Here is a 16,660-nt window from a genome sequence, read left to right as displayed (position 1 = left end):
CCCTGTCTGGGAGTCTCTGCACAATCCTGAGGCTCCCGGGGCTGGCGGGGCCCATGGCCGGCCGCCCCGGGAGTGGTAATGGGGACGCCGGGCCTGGAAGGGCACCGCTCAGGCTCAGCGTGACCGCGAGCCAGGGGGCCAGCTGGCGGCGGGCACGGGCCAGGCGGGGCGGCCGACGGGCCCTCTAGCGACACGTGCATCGCACGGTATTTGTCCTTTTGCGTCCGGCTGATGTCACGGGACACAATGTCTTTAAAATTCCTCCACGCTGTACTCGGCGTCTCGGCGCCAGAATGTCCCTTTTCAAGCCTGAATAATATTCCTCCTCTGTGTTGCTGAGGTGCCGGCCCCATCATACGTCCCCCGCCTGTCACCTTCTGGCCAGCCTGCGAGGTCGGCATCACGTCTGGGACAGTGGCTTTGGGGGCAGCGTGGAGGGAGCCCCCAGGCCTGGCCCTGCCCACGGGGTTGCCAGCCTGGCCTGGCAGCCGCTCGGAAGCACCAAGGCGATACAGAGCGCCTGTCGTCCGGGGGTGGGGGCGGCGGAGCCCCGTCTGTGTGCCACCCTGCTCCCCATACCCACTGGGCTGGAGCCCGGACTCCGGGTGGGGACGGGGTGGCCTCAGTACCCAAAGGCCACCCTGCAGAGCCTGGGCAGGCCAGGCTGTCCTGACACGCGGCTGGGAGGGCCTGGGGCCTCGCTGGGGTAGGGACGGTAGGTGAACAGCTGGGGGGCCGCCTTCTCTGTGTGTGAGTGTGAGTTCACGTGTGTGCACACGCGTGTGATGCAAGTGGTGTGTTTGCATCTGTGTGCGCACGAGCTGATGGGTACGCGTGGGACGGGCTGGCGTGGGGCTTTCTCTGGGGCAAGGGGGCCCTGGCCCCCAGAGCAGCACCGCTCCTGACGGGCCCCCAGCCCGGGAGAGAGATGGGGGCCGAGCTGCAGCCGTGAGATGGACGCAGTGGTGCTTTCCAGGCTGTGTCCGGATCAGTAGCCAAACCAACCAAAGCAACGTCGCCAGCTTTGAAGAGTTGGTGGCAGGCTCTTCCCGCTCGTCCTGCAGAGAAAGCGCTTCGGGCGGAAGCCCAGGGTGGGCCCGGTCCTGCCCTGCCCCAGGGTTGCGTCAGCCTGCCTGCGAGGCCCCTCTGTCCGGCCCTCCTCCCGGTTCATTTCTCCCCAGGACGGAGATCTGGTTTAGCTGAGGTCTTGGAGCACATAGCTGCTCTTGCCGCCAGTGGCCCTGGGTGGGTGGGTGGGGGTGTCCCGAGAGCGCGCAGGTGCCGGGGGCAGCCATCACTCGGAGGAGGGCGCGGGGGGCCTGCAAAGGGGGAGCCCGTGGCACGTGCCCTGCGGGCGCTGCCCCCCCAGCTGGCAGCTCACCGAGCCCTCTGCCTGAGTGGGGACTGCAAGCCTACCATCCGCCCGGGGCCCCGGGAGAGCGAGCTCTGAACTGGCTCTGCCCAAGGGCTCCCAGGGGACCGTTCCCAACCCTGCCCTCCCGCCTGCAGAGCCCCGGCCACAACCAGGATTCCTACACGCTCTGCCCCTCTTCCCCAGGCCGACCGGGGACGGGCAGGATCCCGTCTCCTCCCTGTCCCCTCCCCAGGGCCTCCACGAGGACTGCGGCCCCATCCCCACCTGCTTCTAAGAAGGTGGAGCTCTGCCCTGAGAAACACTCTAGGTCCCCAGGTCCCCATCGTGGGTACCGGGCAGGGTGTCCACGGCTGGGGTCACTGGGAAGATGGGGGTCCGGTTCTGGAGAGGAGGGGGGCCCAGGACAGGAGGAATGTCCTCTGGGTGAGACTGGCCTCACGGCCCGGCCTTGTGACCCCTGGGCCCCTGGGTCTCCTCCTCCTGGCCCTTGCTGCTGTGACCAGGACGGCCCGGGGTCCTGTGGCCCTGGGCCTGCTCTCAGGCAGCACCTGGCAGGAAGGCCCCAAGGGCTCCCCTCCCACCCCCGCACAGGGCAGGGACTGGGGTCTGCGGAGGAAGTGTAAGGGACCCAAAGGGAAACGCTGGGCTTCTGGTCCTCCGCTCCCAGCAGGGCTGGCACCTGCAGGGCTTCCCCTCCAGGAAGCAACGCTCCAAGGCTCTGGAGACACCAGCGGGGTGTCCACAGGGCATTTCAACGCAGACACCAACTACCAGAGTCGGCACAGACCCCACAGGCTGGGGGCTCACCCATGGGACGGCACCCACTTCAGAGCCGGCCACGGTCCCCGGGTCGCTGGCTTGTGTCCCACGTGGCTGCAGATCAGAGGTTCCTGTGACCACCCCGGGTACAACAATCTGCTAGGACGGCTCACAGAACTCAGGAAAGCGCTTTCCGTACTACTACCAATTAATTGTAAAATACAACTCGGGAACAGCCAGGTGGGAGACAAGCCGGGGCCCCTGGAGGCGCCGGGGCTTCCCTGCCCCGCAGGACGCCCACGTGTTCCCCGCTGGAAGCTCTCTGAACCCCGGCCTTTGGGTTTTCATGGCAGGTCCATCACATAGCCACGACTGGTTAAATCATTGGCCATTGGTGATCGAACTCCATTTCCATGCCCCTCACCTCCTCAGAGGGGAAATTCCAACCTTAATCTTGAGGTCGGATCCCCTGGCAACCAGCCCCATCCAGTGGTTATCCAGGGGCTTTCCAAAAATCACGTTATTAACATAAACTCAGGTGTGGCTGAGAGGGACTTGTTATGAATAATAGCATTGAGGAAATCCCACGGGATTTGAGATCTCTGTGCCAGGAACAGGATGAGGACCAAACATATGTTCTTATTATAAATCACAGTATCGCGGGGTCTTTCGGAATTTTTCCTTAGGGACACAAACATTCAGCCACACTCTTGGCAACTAGAATCATGTTTGACGGAGTCCAGAAAGGCACAGCGGACCTGGACATTTAGCAGGTCAGCAGGCTTTACCATTTTCCTTGGTGTAAAGACCACAACAGAAGCCACTGAATGCCGAGGTGGGGGGGCTGCAGGTGCACACACACACACACAAACACACACACGCGCGCGCGCGCGCGCCTGGCTGCAGGGGGGCCGGGGGAGAGCCCGACTGTGCTTCGTTTTTGTTTTTCTCTGTGAGACCCAAAAGTTGGGTCGCAGCACTGAGAATAAATGAAAGATAAAGCACCAAGGGGCCTGACCCGAACGTGACTTCGGCGTACAGCTTTAACCTGGACCGCCGACCTGCCGCCCACAAGGGCTCCCGCCCCAGGTCACCCCCCACCCCTGCACTGCAAATTGCATGACATCAGCAGGCAGCAGATGCCCCACCTGCCTTGTGCCCAGTTTTCCCTGCTATTACCTGTTATTAATATGTTATTAATATGATACGTCACTGTGGTCTATTTGTGACAGTGATGAGCCAGTACGGATACGTTGATCAGGGTGGGATTTTGTTTTGTTTGTTTTCAACATCTTCCTACTTTCTGGCACCGCAAATGCTCCAGGCTCATCTCGTATATGTCCTGCTATTTCTCCAGGAGCCCTGGTTCCTTTCTCTGTAGACTCTTTTGAGAAACCTGCTGACTGCTGCTGGTGTCATTGCTTCTTCTTGGCCCCCTAGGCTGACGGAGCAACAGAACACTGACCCGTGTGCAGACACATACTTGTAAACATTTCTCTGGGTAACCATCTGCATCTTCCTAAGCCAAATATGAGCTTATACTCCTGCGTCTGACCTAATCCATACTCCATGGGTCACTCTGGCCTCCTCCCCTTGCTTTACCTGTAAACTCTGAGTTACCTTTTGATCATGTAAAGCAGCTCGGGGCTGGCTCCAGGCCTTCTGGTGGCTTGTAACACACCCAAAGCACCATCGCCTTCAGGGATCTGAGCTCTGTAGAAGCCGCCTGAGGCTGCCAACTCCTCTTTCCAGCTGCACTTTGATGGCAGAGCCTGGAGCACATGGATCCACTTCTGCCTCAGGACCTTTGCACGTGACAGGCAGGTGTAGACAGAAGCCGTTGGTCATTGGTCAGTGTTGACAATGGCTGTGGGTGTGATGGGCACTGGATGTTTATTACGCTCTTCTCTCTATGTTGGTACATGTTTGACAATTTCCTAATAAAATGTCAAAAAAATCAATCAACGGGTGGATGGTTCATCGCATGATCACTGTCGATTGAGAAGGTAATGCTTTCCTTTTGGGTCTTATAGGACTTCTGCAACCCCAGGATGTATCAACCTAATACTACGCTCCAGGAAGACTTTAAAACAAGCAGAGGTATGAGCTAGGAGGGTTTAAAAACAAGTATGGAAACAAATACAAAAATAAAAGTGAACATGTATGTTTTAGAAGCTATTTTGTGCAACTGTAGCCATAATTTTGGCGGTGATTATATTTGTGCCGTGCAAGAAGTTTAAAGTTCAGAAGAATCATCCCTACGAAGTCAGTAACTACAGTATTAATGGTTTGAGGGAATTTGCTTCTGCTTAGAATCAAGCCTTAAATGGCTAAAAAAAAAATTGCGTTTCACAGTTCCTTTTATTTTTATGTTAAGTTTGAAAAATAATGTTAAGAAGCTAAAGGGATGCTGCTCAGAGCTCCTGCTTCACGTTTCCTCCGGGCGCTTTTGGGACCCGTCGTCACCCTCTCCATCCTTCTGTGTGTTTGGGGCTGTCTGCCCCTGGGGTGGGCGCCCCAGGTCGGGGGCTGGCCTTGCTCTCAGTAGAGGAGGGCGCGGGGGGGTGGGGGTGGTGAGGGTGAGGGGGGGTGGGGGGGCTGGGGCGGGGGGGACGCGCTCTTCCTGGGTGCTTGCTCTTCCCCAGGGAGGGGTCAGGAGAACTCTGCAGCTCTAGGCGGCTCAGGGAGCCTTCAGGATGCAGCCGGATCTCCCACTCGCCTCTGCAGATGTGCTGCTGAGGTCACAGCCCATCCGAGGGAGGGTGACTGCAGGGCGCCTGCAGGGCCAAGATGCCAGCTGCGGGCGCGGCCGTCACGCCGCTTCCCTGCACAAACAGAGAGCCGAGGGGCTCCAGACAGAATGTCCCCACTGCGGCCAGGACACCGTGTGTGGCTCCCGCTCGGCTGCCTCTTGTTGTTTGTTTAAGTTTTTCTTGTTTGAGTTACAGAAATGACATCGAGGAAGGAGTTTGCTGTGGCCATGAGGCCACATCCCAGGTGTCGGCGGGAAGCTGATGACCCAGGCAGCTGCCTTCAGGTGTCGGGGGACTAGCGTGGCCCCAAGGGCTCCCCGCACAGGGAGCAGGTGGGCGCCCATGGTGGCACCACCATCTGAATTAAAATTCACCTGTTTTAAAAAACACTACTTAGACAAGACACATGCGCCCCAATGTTCATAGCAACACTATTTACAATTGCCAAGACATGGAAGCAACGTAAGTGTCCATCGACAGACGAATAGGTAAAGAAGATGTGGTAGCGCTTCCCCGGTGGCGCAGTGGTTGAGAGTCCGCCTGCCGATGCAGGCGACACGGGTTCGTGCCCCGGTCCGGGAGGATCCCACGTGCCGCGGAGCTGCTGGGCCCGTGAGCCGTGGCCGCTGAGCCTGCGCGTCCGGAGCCTGTGCTCCGCAACAGGAGAGGCCACAGCGGTGAGAGGCCCGTGTACCGCAAAAACAAACAAACAAAAAAAACAAAAAAAAGAAGATGTGGTGTATGTATATAATGGAATATTAGCCATAAAAAAGAATGAAATTCTGCCATTTGCAGCAACATGGGGAGACTTGCAGGGTATTATGCTAAGTAAAATAAGTCAGACAGAAAGACAAATACTGTCTGATATCACTTATACGTGGAATCTACAAACAAACTGGTGAATATAACAAAAAGAAGCAGACTCATAAACTAGTGGTTATCAGTGGGGGGGAGGGAAGGGGGAGGGGCAATATAGGGGCAAGGGAGTAAGAGGTGCAAACTATTAGGTATGAAATAAGCTACAAGGATACATTCTGCAACACAGGGAATATAGCAAACATTTTATAATAACTATAAATGGAGTAAAACCTTTAAAAATTGTGAATCACTATATTGTACACCTGTAACTTATATAATACTGGGCATCACCTATACCTCGATTTAAAAAAACATAAAAACTTCACCCGTTTTAAATGTATTTAATTGGTGAGTTTTAGTAAATTTACCAGGTTGTACAGCCATCACCATAACTCACGCTCAGAATATTTTCGTCTCTCCAAAAGATCCCTTGTGCCCCTTTACAGCCAATCCCTGTGTTCCCACAGAGCTCTGGGCAACCACACATCTGCTTCCTGTCTGTAGGTCTGTCACCTGGACGTCTCCGGTAACTGCTCCACAGCACGTGCTCCTCTTCTGGCTTCGGTCACTCAGCACGCTTCTGACGTCACCGGGGGCAGTGGGGTAGCGCTTCACTCCTTCCCAGGGTTGAGTGACACTCTGTTGTGTGCGTGGACCACACCTTGGTCCCTCTCACCTGGTGGTGGCGTTCGGGTCGTTACTACTTCCTGGCTGTTGGGAGTCAAGTTGCTGAACATTGGTGGGCATTTGTGCACAGGTCTTCCGGTGGACACGTGCTTTCATTTCTCTCAGGTAAACACTGAAGGAGTCTCTGACTGTTAGTAACAGTGTGTGTGCTTTTGGAGTAGATTAGACACTCCCGGGGTGTAGGATTCAAAAGGAGCCGAAGGGATAGAAGGAAGAGTGAGAGGTGAGCCTCCCACCCTGTGAACCCCCGAGGCTGTCACCGTCGCCATGGGCCTGGGGGCTTTCATGCCTGTCGCTGTATTTTATGAGACGTGTCTTAGTTGGGGGTCCCCTGAGGCAGACGTGGGTGTAGGTGGGTCACTTGATAGGGCCCCCAGGAGGCACGAGAGGGCAGGTGGGGAAGGGTCGCGGGCCAGGCGCTGCCGGTCCACAGGCAGGAGCTCCCTGGGGCGTCGGGGCTCCGTCCTGCCGGGCACCTCAGAGCATCAGCCCTCCAAAGACGAAGGACGGGAGGTTGGGTCGTTTCTCCGAGGACGCTGACCCGCTGGGCGAGGGCTGGCCGCGGCGAGCGCCAGCTGCTGCCTGGGGACATGGACGTGGTGCACGGGGGAGAGGTCCGCTCCCTGCTCTGAGCCTGTCTTCCTTCACTCACCCGTTGTCTCTCTTGGGAAAGTCTGTCCTTTTAAGTGGCACAACATCCCCTTATCCGGATTACACTGTAGTTTACTCACCAGCCTCGCTCCTAGATAGACATTAGGTTTGGGGTTTTTCTCTTAAAGAACACTGCCGTGACACTCTCTGAAATGCATCAAAGGAAGATGGGGTGACGGAGGAGGGCTGGCTGGACGGATACACCATGAGTGAGTCAAGTCTGAGGGCTCGCTGCGCAGCTGTTTAAACTCTGCTGCGTGTTTGATGTCGGGGAGACGCAGGGACCTCCTCTGCTCGGCGCCACCTTGGCCCAGGGCTCGCTGGGCACTGGAGAGACACCGCGGGGTGGACACGCCCCTGCCACACTCCGCCAGCAGTGAGGAGAAAGGTCAGGGCCTCTCTCCGTGTAAAAGCCCCAAGGCGGGGCTTCCCTGGTGGCGCGGTGGTTGAGAGTCCGCCTGACGATGCAGGGGGACGCGGGTTCGAGCCCTGGTCCGGGAAGATCCCACGTGCTGTGGGGCGGCTGGGCCCGTGAGCCATGGCCGCTGAGCGTGCGCGTCCGGAGCCTGTGCTCCGCAGCAGGAGAGGCCACAGCAGTGAGAGGCCCGCGTACCGCAAAAAAAGAAAAAAAAAAAAGCCCCAAGGCGGGGATGCAGTGAGGCCTGGGGGCTCTGCGGCTCAGACCCAGCAGCTCCTCTTCCCTCCGCCCCGACAGGTGAGGCCCGGCGGAAGTGCAGCCATGGGGGCTTGAACCAGGAAAAGGCCCCGGGGCAGGTGGCTGGTGTGCAGGACCCGCCTGCCCCGTGGAAGCTCGGAGACAGGGTAGACGCTGCCCAGCAAGGGAGAGGCCCCCCCCCACCCCCCACCCCCCCCACGCCCTGGACCAGCAGGCGCCTCGGGGGCCCAGAGCCCGAGCGCCTAGTGCAGTCGTGCTGTCTGAGCACAGGGCTTGTGAGGGGTCCCTCCCGGAGGCTCTCGTCCCCCAACTCGCAGCGCCCCCCTCATTCCCGCTGGACCGCGAGGTCCCGGGACGCCCGGCTGAGTCACTGTGTCCACAAGAGCGGGACCACGCAGGGGCCCCCCCCACGTGCCGGGCGCTGCTCACCCACGCTGGGGGCTCCCGTCTGCTCCCAGCAGCTGCAGGAAGGGCGCCGTGGCCCCGGGGGCTGCCGGGCAGGGCTGCGGCCCGCCCTGCCCCCTCGCTCGCTCCGCCCTCTCCCGCCTGCTCAGTGAGTGGGCGTGTGACTCTCCCAGCGTCCCTGCAGCTCTAGGAGCGCGCAGCCTCCGTGGCAGCCCCCGCGCTGCCTGGCGCTCGCTGACTCTGCGAGGTGAGGGGGGGCTTTCAGGCCAGATAGGCTGGGGGCAGGGCGACGAGAGAAGAGGCGGCGGGAGCTGGGCGTCCTGGGTGGGGGCGGGGGCCAGCGGCACAGGCGGGGACGCCCACAGTGGGTGCAAGGCGGGGGGGGGGGGGGGCGGAGCCAGCCACACAGACACGCAGGTCATCCCGGCAGCTGGGGTTTGCTGGGGCCGCGCGTGGCCGCTGGTGACACCCTCGCTGCCGGCTGCCGGGCGGCTGAGTTCTGATGAACGGCACCGGCTCCCAGCTGGCCTGTGGGCCTCAAAGGCTGAGCTGGACTTGGGGACGGAGCTGTTCCCCCAGGGTCTGAGTCGCTTCCTGCCCGCACAGGGGCCGGGGTGCGTGAGGCCGGCGGCGCGGAGCCGGGAGGGCAGCCCCAGCTGCGGGGCCCAATCAGGAAGGGAGGCGAGAGTCACGCCGGAGCTCAGAGCGGAGGCGGAAAGTCCTAGGCCTGCAGCCCCGCGAGGCAAACGCGCGGACGACACTCGAGGACTTGCTGGTCGGACCACAGTGAACAGAGCACGAATGATGACGTCGGAATCACGGAGACGCCATTTAAAGGTTCTGCTTCAGGCACTGGAAGCTCCAGCAGCTCGGCCGCGCCAAGGTGCCCAGGACCAGCTCAGGGGCGCGAAGCGGGGCTGATCACACCCCCAGGAAGGGCAGGTGCGCTGCAGGGTATGAGTTCGCCCGATGACTGGCTGGCCTAGCAGTGCCTCCTGAGAGCGCCCTTGTCCCCCAGCACCGTACTTCTGGAGGGAAGTCCGGAGTGGCCGTCACTACAGTGGGATTGAGCATTGGCGGGTTGACCCCAGCCCAGAAGAGGCCCCAGGGGAGGGCGCTGGTCAGCCGGTGGCCGGGGGGGGGGGGACCTCTTAATCCTCTTCCAGTTCACATCTGTATAGATTTTCAGACTAAATGCTAGGAGGGCTCAGATGGGCTTTGGGGGCGCGCCTGTGGCTGAGGGTGGGGTTGGGCAGCCTGTGACATGAGCGGGGCTGCAAGTGAGAGAAAGGGAGGTTGCTGCAGAGAACCTGCTAAAAGAGAGAGAAGGGAAGGGGGGAAGGAAGAAAGAGAGAAAGAAAGAGAGAGAAAAAAAGAAAGGAAGGACGGAAGGAAGGAAGGAAGGAAGAAAAAGACTGTTGGGGCTTCCCTGGTGGCGCAGCGGTTAAGAATCCACCTGCCAATGCAGGGGACACGGGTTCGAGCCCTGGTGTGGGAAGATCCCACATGCTGCGGGGCAACTAAGCCCATGCGCCACAACTGCTGAGCCCACGTGCCGCAAATACCGAAGCCTGTGTGCCTAGAGCCCGTGATCCACAAGAGAAGCCACCGCAATGAGAAGCCCGTGCACGGCAATGAAGAGTAGCCTCTGCTCGCTGCAACTAGAGAAAAGCCCGCGCGCAGACGGAGCACAGGCAAAAATAAACAAATAAAGTAATTATTTTTTAAAAAAGAAAGAAAGAAAAAGACTGCTGAACTGGGGCGCCAGGAGGGACGGGCGGCTGGTACATCACCCGTGTCTCCACACAGCAGCGGGAGAGAGTGCTTTTGGGGGTTTCCAGGAGAAGCCCCCTCGGCTCGCCCCTTCCCCAGGGCCTGGCAGGGAAGCGTCTGCAGAGCTCATTTCTTCCTGAAGCACAGCCCTGATGCGCTGAGGGGCCAGCTTGTGAATGGACCCAAAGATGGCCCTGAGTGCTGACGGCTGAGACACAGTGGGAACCTGGAGCGTGGTGACCTCCGAAGACACTCACTGGGCTCTGTGGTCCCTTTTAATCCTGCAAATCACCCAGACAGGGAAACCAACGCACAGAGAGGGAGAGGGACTAGCCTGAGGTCGCATAGCTAGCAGCGGTGGGACAGCTGGATTCCACTGCACCCCTGACTTCTGCTTGCTACTGTCTTCACAACTAGATCAGTTTGCTGCTACCCACATGCCCAGAGCCACATGGACCCAAGTGATCTATTTGTGAATAACTGAGAATGTCCCCCAAAGTTTCTCTTTCTGGTGGCCATTTTTGCCAATATGCATTGGTCCAGCTTGACCGACTGTCTTTTCTTCTGAATGTGCCCTTGACCCTGGCTAAGGCATTTGGCCAGAATTATCCACCCCTGCTCCTACTTCTGCTGGCAAACAGCTGTGGCCAACTGCCCAGACCAGATTTAAAATATCTGTCTGAAGTTTTGGTAAATGGATCATTTAGGGAATTGACTTTCAGAAAACTGGTCAATTAAGGTTATTTTGTTAATTGGCTTTTAGAGAATCGATTTCCCATATCTTGATCCAAACTTTTTCCCAGGATGCCCCAGAGTGCCTGAGTGGGTCTGTGGGGATGCCGGAGAGAACTGATGTCTGTGGAGGGTCCCATCAGTGGTCCCAACAAGCGTCCACAGAGACCCCACGGGGCTTCCTGGGCTTGTTCAGGGACAGCACGTTCCCTAAACCAGGGGACAAGGGGTCACGGGCACGTCCATTGCCTGGCGTGGGTGGGTTGTCTGTAGGGCAGCAGGGCGCAGCCAGCCTACCATCCACGCTGGGGCTCCTGAGCTCTCTCCTGGGGCCCCTTGGGGCTGGCGCCCCCCCGCTTCTCTCCACCTGTGGCCTGGCCCACCTTCTCTCTCCCGCCCTCCCTGGCTCCTGCTTTTAAGCAGATACGACGATCCTCAGCCCTCGACAGATGCCAAGTCTCTTCTCTGGGGATGTTGGCACGTGTGTCCTGCCTCTGATGTCTGAAGGGGGTTCAGTGTGCGGGGGTTTGCTCAGGGCTGCACCCCTGCTTAGAGACCTTTCCTCCTTCAGGACAGCCCTGCTGCCAGATACCCAACTTGGAGGGGTTTGTTTTCACCCCCCCCCCCGAAAAAAGGGAGAAAGGAAAGGAATGAGGGCCCAGTGGGACCTGTGTCTCTGAGCTCACACCCCACACCCCTCCGCGCCCTGCAGGGCGGTGGTGGGGGACCACAGGGCTCGACAACACGATTAGTGCCTCTGTAGCCTGGACATGGGATCATCTCAGTGGGTTGTGAGCAGGGCTAGAGCTGAGGTCCGGGGACTCCGGGTGGAGGTCAGTGGGTCTGCACTCGGCCCCTGTGACGGGTCCCAGCTGCCGGAACCCAGGCCCAAAACTAAGGGTGAGCGACTAGGTTGGAAACATGCTGTGCGCTCCAGCCTGGCAGGACACCGGGGTGGGCTGGGGAGAAGCACGGTCAAGTGTGGTCCCAGCAGGCCCACAACAGGGCCAGAATGGCTGCAGGTCAGCAGCTCAAAGCCCAGTGCGAGCCCCGGGGCTGGACAGACGCTGGAGGTGGCCGCATACCTTCTAGACAGGGAGGGTCCAAAAACAAAGCAAAAGCAGGAACCCTAACAACAGCAAACAACTACTCAAAAGAAGTCTGCAAACACACATCTAAAACCCTAAAAATCTAAAAGAAGATTTCTTTTTTTATGTTAAGAGACAGTCATGGTTGCATAACTCTGAGATTACATTAAATGTCTCTGAACTGTATGTTTCAAAATGGTTAACTTTGTTATGTGGATTTTACCTCATTAAAAAAAAAAAGAACAAAAAGGAAGAGCCAACCAAATCCATCCTGAGAACACGCCTTCATTCCAGATGGAGTTAAGTGTATGGAGTGTCTGATTAAAGCTCTTGAACAATCTATAGTGCTCAGAGAACTAAATGAAGCCATGACATCCATTCAAAGGAAGCAGGAAGGCCAACTGGCAGATACAGAGCAGGAGCAGCTGGGTAAGAAAATGGCAAGTCTTGGAAACGGAAAATATAGTCACTGAGACAAAAAACACAGAAGATGGGAGAGGACTGAGTACCTGTTGAAAAGAGGGTGAGCGAAGTGGAAAACAGACCGAGGAAGCTGCCAGAAGGCAAAACAGGGAGGAAAGAGGTGAAGGTTTAATCACACTCGTGAGCTCACACACACACACACACACACACACACACACACGAGGAGCTGAGAGGTGCAGAGGGTGGACAACACGTGCACAAGGAGCTCCCAAAGCGGGGCAGGGGGGGCGGGGGGGGCGGAGGGGGGCAGGGGTGGGCGGGGGTGGGCGGGGGGGGCGGAGGGGGGCGGAGGGGGCAGAGAAGCAGCGACCAGGATTGAAGCAAGGACATGTGGGTTGAAAACGCACCCCTAGCCCATTACACACTGAATTTGTTGAGATTCTCAGTTGCAGCCAGAAGAATCCGTCCACGCTGGCTTTGGTGCAAAGGGGAGAATGTGGGCCATGTGGGTCACGTGACAACCTATGGGAGCGAGAGGGCGGCCAGGTGGGGACGCTCGGGCTGACAGAGGGAGAAGGAGGAGCGGAGGTGTGGGACAGCGTCCGGTGGCCCACTGGACCTGCTGTGAAGGGCTGCCGGGTGGTTTAAAGATACAGCGAACGGTCAAGGTGACACACGGGGACGTGGACACTACAGGAGGAAGGTGCCATGCCCCCACCTGCCTCACACCGGGTCCTTGGGGACCACAGCCTCACCGCCCTCCTGCACTGATGGGTCTGCAGGGATGCAGGACCCCCCCACCCCTCTGTCTGCACTCAGGGGAGAGACCCCCCTCCCTGGGCACTGTGCCCCCGGCCTGAGCCTTTGCCAAGTCGGGGTCCCGACCTGCTGTGGGGAATGATCTGGCAGCTCCACGGGGAGGTGACACCAGGCAGGGCCAGGAGGCTGGCGCCTGGGAGAGCAGAGGGGCGGTGGGATTCGTTCAGAGTCCCCTAGCCTGTGCCCTCGGCGTGGAGCTGGCCGCGCTCGGCAGCCCCGACAGCCGCCCAGGGTGGAGGCTGTGGCCCCGGGAAGCCCAGGGTACCCCAGGGGACACAGGGTGGCCTCCACCCTCGTGTCTGCAGCAGAGAGCCTGGGTGTGGGCACCTCCAGCACAGAACTGGGCTTTCTCTCCTTGGAAGCTGTGTCACCCTCCTATAATCCGGCCTGGGACAGTGGCAGGCCTGAGCCTAGAGACATTGACCCACGAGGTCACACACTTGCCCTGCACATTCACACGTGGCTGTCCGATGACTGTGGATGTCTGGGTCTGCCCTCCCCACCAGCTCAGGGCCCTGGGCCCTGCAGGTGACAGGCCAGCCACAGCCCACACGGATGGCAGGTGGCTGGCACGGGCCCGGGGCCAGGTCACCTGCTGTACCTGGTGGCTGAGGGCGGGGAAGGGATCTTTGGGGCCAGAGGAGGTGGAGAGTGACTTGAACCCCCTCTGGGTCTTTGAGCTCAGCCAGGGCCCCGGGTCCACAGGGCTAAGTGTGTGACTAGTGTCCTTCGGAGGCCATTGCGGATCTGGTGTCAGACACGTCCCTGCCCCACCGAGAACTTGAACTTTCTCTGAACGGCACCAGACCCAAGGCACCCCCAGCCGTACTCAGAATGGCAGCTGTCAGCTGCAACCTTGGGATCTCAAGGTCTCCCCTTGTGACTACGCGTCCATTTCAGACCCCAACCAGTCCTCACTTAACAAGCACCTCACTTCTTACCAGCTCCAATTATAATTTGTTTTTTTTTTACTTTTTTATTGAAGTACAGCTGACTTACATCCAATTGTAATTCTTGATGCGCAACTCGTGTAACTGGCTGCAGCCTTGCGGTTTTCTCCTGTACAAGCCTCCCCCGTCTTGTATCCCTGCAGAACACAATGCAGGCGTTTCTTGAACCTGTGTCTGCTTATGTCAATCAGGTCTCCATTGCTGGAGTTTTGGTTAACAGAGGGAAAGGCCCTGGCCGCGTGACCCCGGGCCAGTGGGTCCCCTCATCTGGGAAGTGGGAGTGACAGCAGAAGCGGACGTGGACAGGGCCATGGCCGGGGACAGGTGAGGACAGTGTCGGGGCTGTCTCTCCGCTCAGGGCCACTGGCCTGGCCTGGCTGCTGAACTAAGGGCCCCTTCCCCCACCCAGGCCAGGAGCCTCTCTGACCCCTCACCTGGACACCGCGGTCCCCTCCCCGAGCCCCGGGGCCTCTGTCCTCTCTCCCGCCGCCTCGCCCCCCTGGCCCACCTTCACTTGCTCACATGTGGAATCTCCACCTGGGATGGTGGCCGCGGCCAAGCTCTGTCGCCTCGATACCCGTGCCCCCGCGGTCCGGACCCGGGGAGCCGCTGCCTCGACACGTCCTCCCCGGGCAGCTGGATCTCAGGGGAGCCAGAGGGCTGCATTCAGGCCTGGTCCCCCGCTGACCGCCGTGTGGCCTTGGACAAGCTGGGCTCCTTGAGCCAGGCTTTCCTGATGCTCCACCCGGACACTCCTGGGGGAGAGGCCGTGGCAGTGGAGCCCCAGGCGAGGGGGGGGCTCCTGGTTTTGCCCTTCCTAGGCCACTGTCGGGGTCAAGCGCCCGCCCCTCCCGAGTTCAGTTTCCCGCTGGCCTCACGAGCCCGTTGTGGGCGATGACCGACGATGCTCGAGAACCTCCCAGCCTGGCGCCCTGCTCCCTCCTGGCCCCGCCCCCAGCCCCATGGCTCATTCCCGCCGCCATGATATCCCCGGTCTCTTAGCTGCCCCTCCTCCAGGACACCCCTGGCGGAGGGCCAGTTTGTGCCCCCAGCCCATGTGCGTTTCCCGAGCGAGCACCTGATTCTGCAGCGCTCTGGGCCCAGAGCTCCGGGCCATGATCACTGCTGCCGTCCCAAGGGGCCGAGTGAGGTCCTTGGTGCTGGGAGGAAAAGGCCCTGATGAGGCTGATGTCCTGGGAACCCGCGGTGCTGTTGATTTGCAGGCTCCAGGTTAGGAAGGGGGGCCTGAGGAGGTGGGGCTGCAGAAATAATAATAAAAACAACGGACAGTGTTGTTCTGTGTGGACAAGCCTGCCCGGCTCTGTCTGAGGGCGGGGACCCCCTCCCTCCCCCCTCAGACCCGCGGGGGACACCCGGGGCCATTCCCGCACAGGACCATGGTGGTTCAGAGAGAGGGACGGCGGCCGCGATGTCGGGGAGACGGTTCTGCCCTGCAGGGCCCGACGCTTGCAAGCCCTCAGAATACAGACGTGAAGTTCATATCCTCTCAGTCTCAACCTCAGCACCGGGCAGCGATCGGATCCAACGTTTTCCCGCAAATGGAGGGATTCCACGTTTCGACAAACGATGACAACATGTGCGCGCCGAAAACTTTTCTTTTTAGGGCCATTTCCCCATCGTGGGAATAGTAGGTTGAGCCGTAGGATTTTTAAGTGGGAATATCTGGGGGAGGGGCTGTTTTCTGTCCTTGTTCAGGAGCCGGGAGGACAGGCCCCCGCCGGCCGCGAGAGGCACGCACGCAGCTCAGACCGTCCCCCTCACGTCCCCCTTCCCCGCTGGTTCCCAGGAAGAGGCCCGGATGCCTTTCCACGCTGGCTTCCTATCAGCTCATCGCGCATTTAGGCCATGACCTTCCTGAAGTCGGCTCCCCACGTGTTTGGCCAGTGGGCTGGAGAGACTTCCTGTTTGGGAATAGGAGACGTGGGAACATATGTATATGTATGGCCGATTCACTTTGTTGTAAAGCAGAAGCTGGCACACCATTGTAAAGCAATGACACTCCAATAAAGATGTTAAAGAAAAAAAAAAAAGAGCGAGGCCTCTGGGGCGTTCGGGAAGTGGAGAGCGCTGGCTTCCGGAGACGCTGGCAGGGAAAAACAGGGGACGGCTCTGGAGGAGCGGGGCCTCCCCGGGGTGGAAGCGGCGGCCAGGCTGCCCCGCCCCCTGCAGGAAAGGGAGCCCCACCGTCTCACATGCTCAGGCACTCAGGGCTCTGCAAAGTCTGCCGCCTCCCTTCCCGGCCTCTCGAGCCCCCAGACCCCCTCGCCAAGCCCGGCTCCTGGGGCAGACCTGACCCCAGAGGCTGGGGGTCCCAGGCCCTGCGGCCCTGCGGCCGATGTCGTGCTCTGCTGGGAGCCCAGAGGCTGAGCCTGGGGGAAGCAGAGGCATTTTTCCCTCACCGCCGGCTGCGTCTAAGACGCTTTTGCCGCTCTCTGTGGCGCAGCTTCTGCAGCACGACCTGGGCCTCGGCCACACCCTCTCTTCCTTCAGTCTCAAGGTGGCCTGGTCTCCCGGGGATGTATTGGCTCCTACCCTCCCCTGCTCTCCTCCTGCAGAGTTGGGGTCACCTCGCACTTTAACTGTCCTGGAGTACTGCCTCAGCACCTGCTTCTGGGGGACCCACCCAAGCAAGCCTCCTGCTTTTGCCTCAGCACCCCCTATCTGGCCTCTCAGCAGGACCCTCACTCCGT

The 16,660-nt window shown here is 59.5% G+C and overlaps 2 long non-coding RNA genes across 2 annotated transcripts; both read right to left on the bottom strand.

Moving 5' to 3' along the window:
• Positions 1-6,070: 6,070 nt before the first annotated feature.
• Positions 6,071-8,382, bottom strand: LOC136794293 (uncharacterized). The gene is made up of 2 exons (XR_010840881.1): positions 8,189-8,382; positions 6,071-7,230 (listed from the first exon to the last, which is right to left on the bottom strand). It is a non-coding gene; the product is annotated as an uncharacterized lncRNA (long non-coding RNA).
• A 5,573-nt stretch (positions 8,383-13,955) lies between these two features.
• On the bottom strand, positions 13,956-15,961 carry LOC136794292 (uncharacterized). The gene is made up of 2 exons (XR_010840880.1): positions 14,472-15,961; positions 13,956-14,086 (listed from the first exon to the last, which is right to left on the bottom strand). It is a non-coding gene; the product is annotated as an uncharacterized lncRNA (long non-coding RNA).
• Between the last annotated feature and the right edge of the window lie 699 nt (positions 15,962-16,660).

The sequence above is a fragment of the Kogia breviceps genome, chromosome 5 (assembly GCF_026419965.1).
Source record: "Kogia breviceps isolate mKogBre1 chromosome 5, mKogBre1 haplotype 1, whole genome shotgun sequence".
Lineage (NCBI taxonomy): Eukaryota > Metazoa > Chordata > Mammalia > Artiodactyla > Physeteridae > Kogia > Kogia breviceps.
This window is presented reverse-complemented; position numbering and strand designations above follow the sequence as displayed.